General features: G+C 35.6%; 1 pseudogene; it reads left to right on the plus strand.

Moving 5' to 3' along the window:
• Positions 1-602: 602 nt before the first annotated feature.
• LOC101968092 (large ribosomal subunit protein uL30 pseudogene) lies at positions 603-8,202 on the plus strand (annotated as a pseudogene).
• The last annotated feature ends 2,761 nt before the right edge of the window (positions 8,203-10,963 follow it).

Here is a 10,963-nt window from a genome sequence, read left to right on the forward strand (position 1 = left end):
AAAATCTGAAATAATCCTTCCAATGGCGAAGCCTTCATTCTGAGAAAGAAAGCAAAACTAAGGAGGCTGCTCTCATGACCTCCTTCAACATCGTACAAGGGCTTAGACAGTTTGGTAACTGAGGCAAAAATGTAAACAAATAGACAAGGAGACTCTTATTATTCAGTGTAAATATGGATGCATACATAGGAATTATTTGAAAAATCTAAGCACAGAAAATTAAACAACGGTTGTATTTACCTATATTAAAATAAATTCATTTGATATTTTACAAGTCTAAAAAAGGTGAGTGAATACTTTTTCTAAAGTCCTTGCCTTTCTTTAATACTATTAGAAAATACCACTGCTTTACTTTTCATGCAAAATTATAGGTCAGTGTGCACTCCGTACACCATAAATGATCTTGCAATATTTCAAGTATTTCAATATTTGTTCTTGACAGACACAAGAACAAACAAATTTTACCTTTTTCTTCTAAAGATTACAATTAGATTTTATGTGTACCAGAAATGACCTGCCATAAACTGAGCTGGAAATGATGAAAATTAGTGCAACGTGGTGCATGGATAAAAGATCAAATAACATTTTCTCTGTCTTCAAGAATGGCGTTTGCTTCCGAAATTAAACCCAGCAGGTAGGAAGATTCAAAACAGACTTCAAATTGTTGAACATCTGCTCACCCTATCACAATCTAAAACAGGGAATGCATAACATTTCACAATGTTAAAATTCATACAATCTAGTTAGAATTATTATGCTATTAAATTTTTTTTTTTTTGGAAACGTGTTTAAAACAGACTCCAACACATTTTTACTTTCACTCATAAAATACTATTAAACTGACCTGAATAGCTTCTTCACCATATTAAAAAATAGTTGGTAAGTTTTCCTAAATTAGGTTTATGTGATTTCTTAAGCTTTTTTATAATGAAGTATAAAATTAATAAACCCTAGAATCAATTATACTTAACCGAGATGGAAATTTAGGTTTCAACTTTAAGATGAAGCTGCTTGTTTTTTTTTTTTTTAAACATCCATAGGACATTATAATATGTCGTGGCTTGCTGAAGAGGACGAGGTTCACTTTGTTGGGGGTAGGGGAAGGGAGAGTGATAAAATGAGTTTATTCTATTTAATAATGTAGTAGACATTCAAGAGAAAAGGGTTGGGGCTCATCGTCTTGGTACCATAATCCACAGTTGTGGAAGAGTTAGAATGTTCCTTCTCTGTAGACGATCCTCACACATTCTGATTTTCCCAGGCCCCAGTATACACTTCAGAGGAGTGCAAGCTACTTCACATAAAGAACACTGAGTTGCGCTCGTGGTTCCCAGCAGATTTCATTGCCTCAGTTAATATTTTGTGCAGAAAAAGTCCCAGGCCACATGTCTGCTCTCAAGGGAACCATCTCCCCAGTCAGAGACACAGCCGGCTGCTCTGCGCAGGAGGTTCTCGCAGGTACAAAAGTCTCCTCTGGGAGGAGAGGGAGACTGTGACTACAAAAGGATGTCACGGCAACTCTTTCTGGAGTGATAGAATTGTCTGAGTCCAGATTGTTGTGTTTACATGCACCTATGGACTTGTTGAAATTAGATGTGCAGATGTCAAAAGCCCGCCTTACGGTATAACAAGAAAAAAAAATCATCCTTGAAGAAAATTCAAAGTGTCCTTATTTGCCGAGAGGGGTCTGTGGCCGACCCCAGATCTACTCCGACATGATCCTGTTAAGTAAAAAGTTTTCGAAGCACAGGTTTTTGATGCTACTTTGTGTCTTAAATAGGATGATTTAAAAGCATGTTAAGGCAATTATCTCCTGTTGATGTCTAAGGAAAAGAAAAAAAGCTCCTTTTAAAAAAGCTTTTAAACAACATTTAAAGCAATAAACAGCCTCTGAGAAAGCTATTTTTTTCCCCTTAAAATACCTGCCCCCCCCTCCCCCAATCACAAAGTAGTGCTTTTGTTGGTGCCTGTTTGAGATTGCAAGGGAAAGCAATGCTTTCAGAATTCTTTGCTTTAATGTAAAATTGATTTGAGAAGGTGCCTTCCCCCTCTTCTCTAATCCTGGTATTGTAAAGATACATGTCTGTATCATTATTCAACAAGTAGCAGAACAAAGAAAGATCCTATCCTTGATTGCATAGCAATTTGGTAAAGGAATTTTAAGATTCGCGTGACTATTGTTTGTTGTATTGTGTCCTTTATGTTTCTGTCACTTCAAATTTTATTCGAGAGTTGAGCATTATCAGATAATAGGGCAGTGGAGATAAGTCGAAGCAGAAGTGTGATTCTCTAATTTGTCCAAGAGGGGGAAAAATGCAGGAGCTTATTAAATTCTAAGGGTTATGTCTCTGCATAATTTATTCATACAAATTTAATTTGTGTAAGAATTTTTATGGCAAAACTGCATGCATGGCTATAAAACCTGAAATAAAATAACAAATTGTGGTATCATGGTACTGGTCTCGGAGACTTCAGCAATGTTTATTTTTACATTCAACCATTCGTTTTCGTGCAGCCTAAAGAAAATAATCAACTTTCTTAGGAAAAATAGATAAACTGTAAAATACTGTTGTGTCTTACGTAAATTTATTTCAGTGAAACAAATACCTGAGTTTCTTTTACTTAAAAATAATCAATTTCCTGCTAGAGACAAATGCATTCCCTGGCTTTGCAGTGAGCTTGTTTATTTAAGATGAGTTGTTCTAGAATAAGAACCAACTCCACTAGCATGTACTGTGCTCCAAGTCCTCTTGCCTTCCACCTTTCATGAAGGGGTGGGGGACCAAAGCACTGAAACCCAAATGACTCAGTGCGTTTCCTGCTACTAATTTCCTTTATTTTACAAGTCTGAGAATTGAGCATTTGATGTAATGAGATTTGATTTTAAATTCAAATGAGAATATAGTCACTCTCTATTTCCTTTTCTGAGCAGGGTTTCTCTGGGAAGTTTAGTAAAATGTTTCTGTGGACACATTGTATAACTGGAATAAGAATACTGCTTTCTTATTTATTTAAAATTATACATTGGGTTGCAACTTCTTTGCATTGTTAAATGTCCTGTGAGATAAAAATGTTCACAATATATGGTGTTCCAAGGAAATATATTCATGTATGTATGACATGAACACATAGTTGACATCCGTGAGACATTGAGACCTGTTAGAAAAAGTGGCAACAACATTTATTGGTACTCAGTCTTCCTGGTGCGGGGTGCATGCAACTCAAAGTTCCAAGCTTCTAGTCACAGCATCGCATTGCATGGTTAATATTTATTAATGCTAAAATGATGAAGGTGGAAGCATACTTGAGGATGTGCAGCTCAATTTTAAATGAAGCCTTTTAGTATTTAGGAGAATAAAGAAGTTGGTTGGATGTGTTGGTATCAAGTTGAGAAGATTTGGCATCTGGTTGAGCACATGATAGGATGGTTCTCACTAAACATGTCTCTTCACTACTGTCTCTATTCAACATAGAGGTAAAAAGTATGATTATAAATTATAGGCTAGAGCTGGGGCTGTAGCTTAGTGGTAGAGTGTTTGCCTTGCACATGTGAGGCACTGGGTTCAATCCCAGGCATCACATAAAAATAAACAAAGATATTTTATAAAAAAAAGATAGGCTAATACCTTTCATTAACGTTGCTCTTCACCACGAGCATTATCCTTTTACAGGAAAATGGGTAAACACAGCCCAAAACTCCTGAGAATTTTATTATACCTTTGAATGCAGACATTCAAGAATGTAAAAGATGACTCTAACAGGTAGAATACTCTTGAAAAATGCAATAATCATGCAGTACATAATTTCCACTGAGATGTGTGTTTTTTTTTTCAAATATATAAAATACATAGACATAGTAACAAAAATTTGATTTGCTATTTCAGTAAAACCATGCTGTTAAACTATTAGGAGTTATTTAGCTTATGCTTTCAAAATTTAAATTCTAGTTCTTTCATGTACAGTAAACACTTGATTAAAACACAGCATTTGAAAAGTAGATGGGATTTTCTTCCAAAGTGATGACTGATTTGGAGTGATTCAGTGGAAAAAAAAATTAGAAAAATAAATTATAGTTAAAACAGGGTCATGTATAGAAAAGCTGTAAAACAGGATTGATCAGTGTAAAAACTGGCTTGTTCATCAAATAACTGATTTTATTATAATCCATGTGATTTGGGCCAAACTAATTAATGTATTTGAGGCACAATTTTCTCATAGCAAAATTAGATGATAGTAATTTCCTCTTCACTGTAAAAATGAAACAAAAAGAATTGCCTGCATCTTTAAAAGTTCTCTCATGAGCCTGGGGTTGTAGCTCGGTGGCAGAGCACTTGCCCACCATGTGTGAGGCACTGGGTTTGATTCTCAGCACCATTTATTTAAAAAAAAAAAAAAAGACAAATAGGGTAAAAATGAATTTCTTCTCATTTTATCTTTTGCTACTTAAAACCATGTTTTGCAAATTTTTACATCTCTAGAGCCTTTCGTTTCCTAATGAACCCTCATCTGCAACCCAACATATGCCTGAAGGGGAATTTTGGAGTTTCAGATTGGGGTCCTGGAGTTTTTCTTTGACTGCTTCCTTCACCCTTCTGCTAGTTCCTGGATCCCTTTTCCCATTGTGACCCCCCATCCCTACATCAAAGTTTAGAAAGATGACATTCCTAGTGACCGCAGGTGTCACGCACAGTGACATTCCCCACACCTTACTGCACATGGTCAGGATGGTTGAAGTGGAAAAGCATGTAAATAATTACGATTCTGAATCTAATGTTTGATGTTCACGCAGAAACACGTGAATGGGCTCTGCTTGTCAGTCTTTGGATGAATTGTAGTTATTAGGCATTGGGTTGGCATGAAGGAAAAACTAAAAAGACCGAGAAGCAAACTCCAATAAGAGTTTCCATTTTGAAGAACAGGTTTTCAAATAAACGTAGGCAGTTGGTCTATAAGCACTAAACTAATTTCAGTATCCTGTGAATCAATGAAAAATGAAACTAAAAATAAGAGAAACAGATCTCATGTAACTTGATTTCAATATTATATCTAGTTTTTTCTCCATTATTAATATGTGTTGCTTTCGATTCACAAGCCATTATATAATGTCATATAAATTTAATATGCCCTGAAGGAAATTTGCTCTAGGGACACATTAAGAAGGCTAAATATGATTTTGAAAGCTATAAACTATGCTTTCCAATTTAGTGTTATTCAATCAGACCTAATTTATATTTCCAGCATAAACTAGAAACAGAATAGTCAGACTTTGTCTGGTTAATGTCCAGGGGGAAGAGGAACTTCTAGCAAATTCTCTAATGTATGCCTAAATTGATAATTCTATTGATAAAAGACTGATGGTGTTTATTAACATTCCTGAGTAAAATGGAGTGCCTCTAATGGCTGTGTTTGCAAAAATCATATATGGTTTTGGATCAGTAATCTTATCTTGGCTATTTCTTTCATTGGCATTGTTTCTCAATATAGGATTATGCCTCTGTTAATAATGAACGTTTCACTTATGGAAGTCTGATTCAATATCTAATTATTATCCCACCTCCATATAATGGAATAGAATTAGGACATGAGGCATATGTTTGTATATTTTTCGTTTCTTTGTGGTGAGAATGTTCAAGATCCTCTCTACCTCCTATTTTGAAATACTCAACACAATATTATTATTAACTGTAGTCACCCCATGCAGTCGATCAACAGAATTGATTCCTCCTATGTACCTATATAACTTCATTAACATCTATATCCCTATTTAAATTTTTTTGAGAAGCCTCCACACTGTTTCCTGTGATGACTGTACTAATTCACCCTCCTACCAATAGCACATAAGGGTTTCCTTTTCTCCACATCTTTACCAACACTTGTTCTCTTCCACCTTTTTGATAACAGCCATAATCGGGTGTGAATTTATATCTCATTGTGGTTTTGATTTGCATTTACCTTATGATTAAAGAAGCTGAAAATTTCTAAATATACATGTTGATAATTTGTCTTGTTGAGAAATGTCTGTTCAGATCCTTTGTCCATTTTTGAATCTGGTTTTCTTGCTATTGAGTAGTTCGATTCCTTGTATGTTTTGGATATTAACCCCATTCTACTAACTTTGGTATTAGTTCTTTTTCTAGTTTTTTTGGGTAATGTTAGTTTGAGATATTTCTTTTTTCTTAATGTAGGCATTTCTCATTACATACTTCCTTCTTAGAACTTATTTTCCGGTTATATCATCAATTTTGGTTTGTTGTGTTTCTTTTTCTTTCTCTTGTGTCTCAGATACTTTAAAATTTCCATTTAGGGAACTATCAAGACAGGCACATGTGGTCCTACTACAGTGTTTCTGAATTTAGTACTTGAAGACTTTAGTGTGCTTAGTGATTGAAAAATCAGTGGCATGAGTTATAATTCTGAGTCTGTAAGAAGAAGATGATTCCATGATAATCCCCAGATGTGGTTATCACTCTAACCCTTGTCGACTCTCTTTTTTGGGCTCTGATGATTTTGGGGAGCCTTGTGGTCCATGTTGATGTCAATCATCAGATATGCCTCTTCTTACGGTTTAAAAGACTGCCTAGTATTCTTGGAATTCTTGAATGTAAATCTGACAATTTCATTCTGTAAATCAACCTCTTGAGCTTTGTAGTATTCATTTTTATAAAATGTTCCAATAAATACATACAATCAAACAAAAAAAATTTCCCTTTAGAATTCGTCTTTGATCTCTTATTTATTTAGAAGCACTTTGTTCGAGTTCCACATATTTGAGAATTTTCTGATATTCTGCCACCAATTCATTTCTAGCTTTATATCATTGTGATCGGAACGGGCACTTACTACAATTTCAGTCTAATACTTATTTTGGGATCTACCTTGTGATCAATTCTGGAGAATATTTCCATGAGCATTTGAGAAGAATTTTGTGTTCTGCTACTATTGGGTGAGAAGTTGGATCTCTGTACCTTAGGACCACTGGGTCAAAAACCAGTTTAAGATGATGATTCATTTTTTTAATTTTATGTCCATTGCTGAAAGAGGGGTATTGAAGTCCTCTACTATTTTGTATTTTCATCTATTTTTTTCCTTCCAATTTATGAAAGTTCATTTTATATATACTTAGGTGCTCTAATGTTGGGCACTTCTATATATATACCATAACTAGATCCACTTGATGAATTGACCCTTTTATCATTATATACTGATCATCTTTGTCTGTTTCTATAATTTTTAATTTAAACTTTATTTTCTATGATGCAAGAATAATCATCTCTGCTCTTTTGGTTTCCATTTTCATGGGATGTCTTTTTCTGTTCTTTCACTTTCAGGCTGTGAAAGTGAAAGACTTCTTACTTATCTCAAAAATATTTCTCTTCTGCCAAGAAATTTTCTGCTTGTCGTATTAAAACTCCATTATAGATCTTTTCTAACTGGAACCATGAAGAATATTGAAAAGAAAGAAAGAAACTTCTTTTTTTTTTCTTGCTGTGCTAGAAAGCCTTATGAGAAAGTGAAGGAATTTCACAGAGGCGAAGGGAAAGTGCCCGAGAATGAAGTTTGCCCAAAAGATGCTTCTGAAGGTCTAGGATTGAGTTTATCTATGAAAAAATCAAGCACTATCACAAGAAATATAGACAGATGTGTAGAACTGAGATTTGCATGGCTAGGATGGCAAGAAAAACTGGCAACTTCCATGTACTTGCAAAACCCAAATTGGCATTTGTCATCAGGATCAGCGGTATCAGTGGTGTGAGCCCAGAGGTCTGTAATTATTTACGGCTCCTTTCCCTTCACCAGATCTTCATTGGAACTTTTGTTAAACTCAAATTTTCAATTAACACGCCAATGATTATGGAACCATGTAAACCATGTATTGCATGCCCCCGCCCCCCCACCAAACACTGAAGGTAGCGAATTAACCAATCAACAAATGTGGATATGGCAAAATCAATAAAAAACAAATTGCCTTGATATATAACACTTTGATTGCTTGATCTCTTGGTAAATAAAGCATCGTCTGCATGGAGGATCTGATTCATGAGATCTACAATGTTGGAAAACACTTCAAAGAAGTAAATAACTTCCTGTGTCCCTTCAAATTATCTTCTCTGTGAGATGAAGGAAAAGAGGATCCATTTTGTAGAAGGTGAAGATGCTGTCAATAGGGAAGACTAGATCAGACCTTAGAGAAGAATGAGCTAAGGTAAATTCCATGGTATTTTTTGTAAGCTGGTCAGTTAATAAATAGTACCTGCTCTTAAAAAAACAAAACAAAAAAACCTCCCAAAACTCCATCACGATATTTGCTTAATTTCTTTTGCTGCTTTTTGGATCCTTTTTGTATTTGGCTTTGAGAATTTGATTATAGTATATCTTGATGTAATCTTATTTGGGTTTAATTTGATCTGAGAACTTTGACCTTCTTGTACCTGGACACATATTTTATCCAAACTTGAAACGTTTTCTGTTATTCCTTATTTAAGTTTTGTGTACTTTGTCTCTTCTTTTTAAAATGAGATGATTTAAAAAATTGCGTTGGAGGTGTTGTCCCGCAAGTCCTGTGAACTTTCTTCATTCCTTTCCATTTTTGTGTCTTTCTCTGATTGCGTACCTTTAAATAACCTGTGATTAAATTCAGAGATCCTTCTGCTTCATCAATTCTGCTGTAGATACTTTCTATTGCATTTTTCATTTTGTTTATTATACTTTTCAGTTCCAGACTTTGTTTTATTTTTAAAAATCACTGTTAAATTTCTCATTCTGATCATTTATAGTTTTCTGTATTTCATTGGATAGTTTCCCTATATTTTTCCTTGAGTTTTTTTTTTGGCTTCCTTGAAACAGCAATTTAAAATTCTTTGTCAGGCAGTTCATGCACATTTATTTCTTTAGGGTCTAGTCATTGGCACTTTGTCTCTTCAATGTCATGTTTCTCTGATTCTTCTTGAGCCTTGCTGCCATTTATTAGTGTCTGCACATTTGAAGAAATGCTTATTTCGGTCTTTCCAGACTGACTATGCTTGGGAAAAGTCTTCAATCGCCCATCCAGAGCCTAGGCAGGGTGTCTCTCATGGTTCAAAGTTGGTCTTGCTGCTGACATTCTTGGATTGCCTTGGCATGGAGTTTGGATCCACTTGGGTGGAGTCTGTTAATTGGATCTTCTGGGTAGACCTGGAACTTGTATCCTTGTATACTAGCCCAAAACTTGTCCTAAGGACCTGGCCTAGGCCTGGGGCAGGCCAGAGAACTAGGGCAACCAGGGATGATTCTGTGGTAGGCCTGAAGCCCAGGATCAGTGGGATTGACTAGTGCTGGGGAGGGGGGTATTGAATGCCTGGGGCCACTGATGCCAAGTTAGTGGTCAGGAAGGAGCAAAGCTTGGGGATCCTGGACAGCCTGGTGGTGTAGTGTGCCTGTAGTTTGGGGCTGCTGAGGGCAGGCAGTGGGGGTATATGGAGTCTGGAGCTTCTGAAGTTGGCACTGTAGTGCTGTGGATCAGAGTCTGCGGCTTAGACCTAAATTGTGAGGCTTTGGGGGGTGTGGCTTGGCACCAGAATGGGTGTAGAGGCTCAATCCACAGGTGCTATCCTGACATCTGGGGCTATAGGTTTGCCTGATGCTGGGTTTTACTGTGGTGAGCCTGGTGCTAGGGTTGGGAAATGCTGATGTGAATAATGTATGACTTCTTCCGACCCTCTTCAACGCACCTTCTCTTATTTCCATGTTACATCCGTCGATTATGACCTCTCACCTCGTGCCCTTAGCTTTTGCAAAGGTGTTTTCATCTGTGGATATTTGTCCAAATTGATGTTTTTCTGGAATATGATCACTAGTGAGTCCTATTTTGTCATCTTGCTCCACCCCTAACTAGACCATATAAACTAATATGTGATTGCTTAAATAAAATGGTAACATTCATTGTCTAAAAGTGTGTTAAATTTCAGAATTTGCTGAAGAAAATTTATTTATTATATTTGCTGTCTCATTTTCCACTATCTACTCACACAACTAGTATAAACACAGTGAGGTGACAGAAAAAATATTTTTGAGATAAGTAAGAGTCAGTGTGGTTGTTTTCAGAGTTAAAGTGCAGTTTGAATTTGTCTTTTTCAAATTCAAGTACATGATGAATTACACTGATTGCATTTTCATGAAGATACCTGTGTTCAAAACGATGGCCTCATAGGAGTCATAAAATGCTGTACTTGAATGGCTTTGAAGAAAAATAAAATACAATTATTTGGAAACTGATATGTTCAGAGGCTTAGAATATATTTGGTTTTAAAGGCCCTAACCCACTCTAATTCTTCATTAAGGAAAATCAATCACAGGATGAGAACATGAATTAGATATCCCTAAATGTCATAACATTTATATATTGGATTTTATTTTTACTTCATTAAGAAACCAAATAGGACTGTAATTAAGGAAAACGATAGCATATGGTAGAGAGTCTGTTTATGGTTTTCCCAACTTTATACACCATTAGAAATTCTATTCTGTGAAGGACAAGCCAAGTGAACTATATGCATAATGGATTAGAGACTTACTCCATTCTTAAATCACAGGGAAATCTACTTTTATTTAATTTGAAGTCTGTTACACAACTCTGAAATTGAGTGCCCTAAAATTTCCCATGAAATTTGAGAGAGGCTGGAAATGAATGAGGGGGGCAAGGGCTTGAAATTTCCCCTAACAATATTATCTAGTTTTATAGACCTCCTTAGAGTAGTTGTATCTTGAAATGATATTTTTATAACTTCTGTAACAGCAAATTAATCTCTCTGTTCAGGGGAATGATTCAATAAAATTGTCTGAATACTTATTGTGTGCCAGGTGTGGGAAAAACTCTGAACAAACAGAAACAAAAGAGTTGATAGGAATCTTCATCGGGTAGGCTGGGACACAAGATAAGTGAACTAATATTTATAATAGCTTGTGACAAATGCTATCTGATCACAGA

Source organism: Ictidomys tridecemlineatus, chromosome 15 (assembly GCF_052094955.1).
Source record: "Ictidomys tridecemlineatus isolate mIctTri1 chromosome 15, mIctTri1.hap1, whole genome shotgun sequence".
In the NCBI taxonomy this organism is placed as follows: Eukaryota; Metazoa; Chordata; class Mammalia; order Rodentia; family Sciuridae; genus Ictidomys; species Ictidomys tridecemlineatus.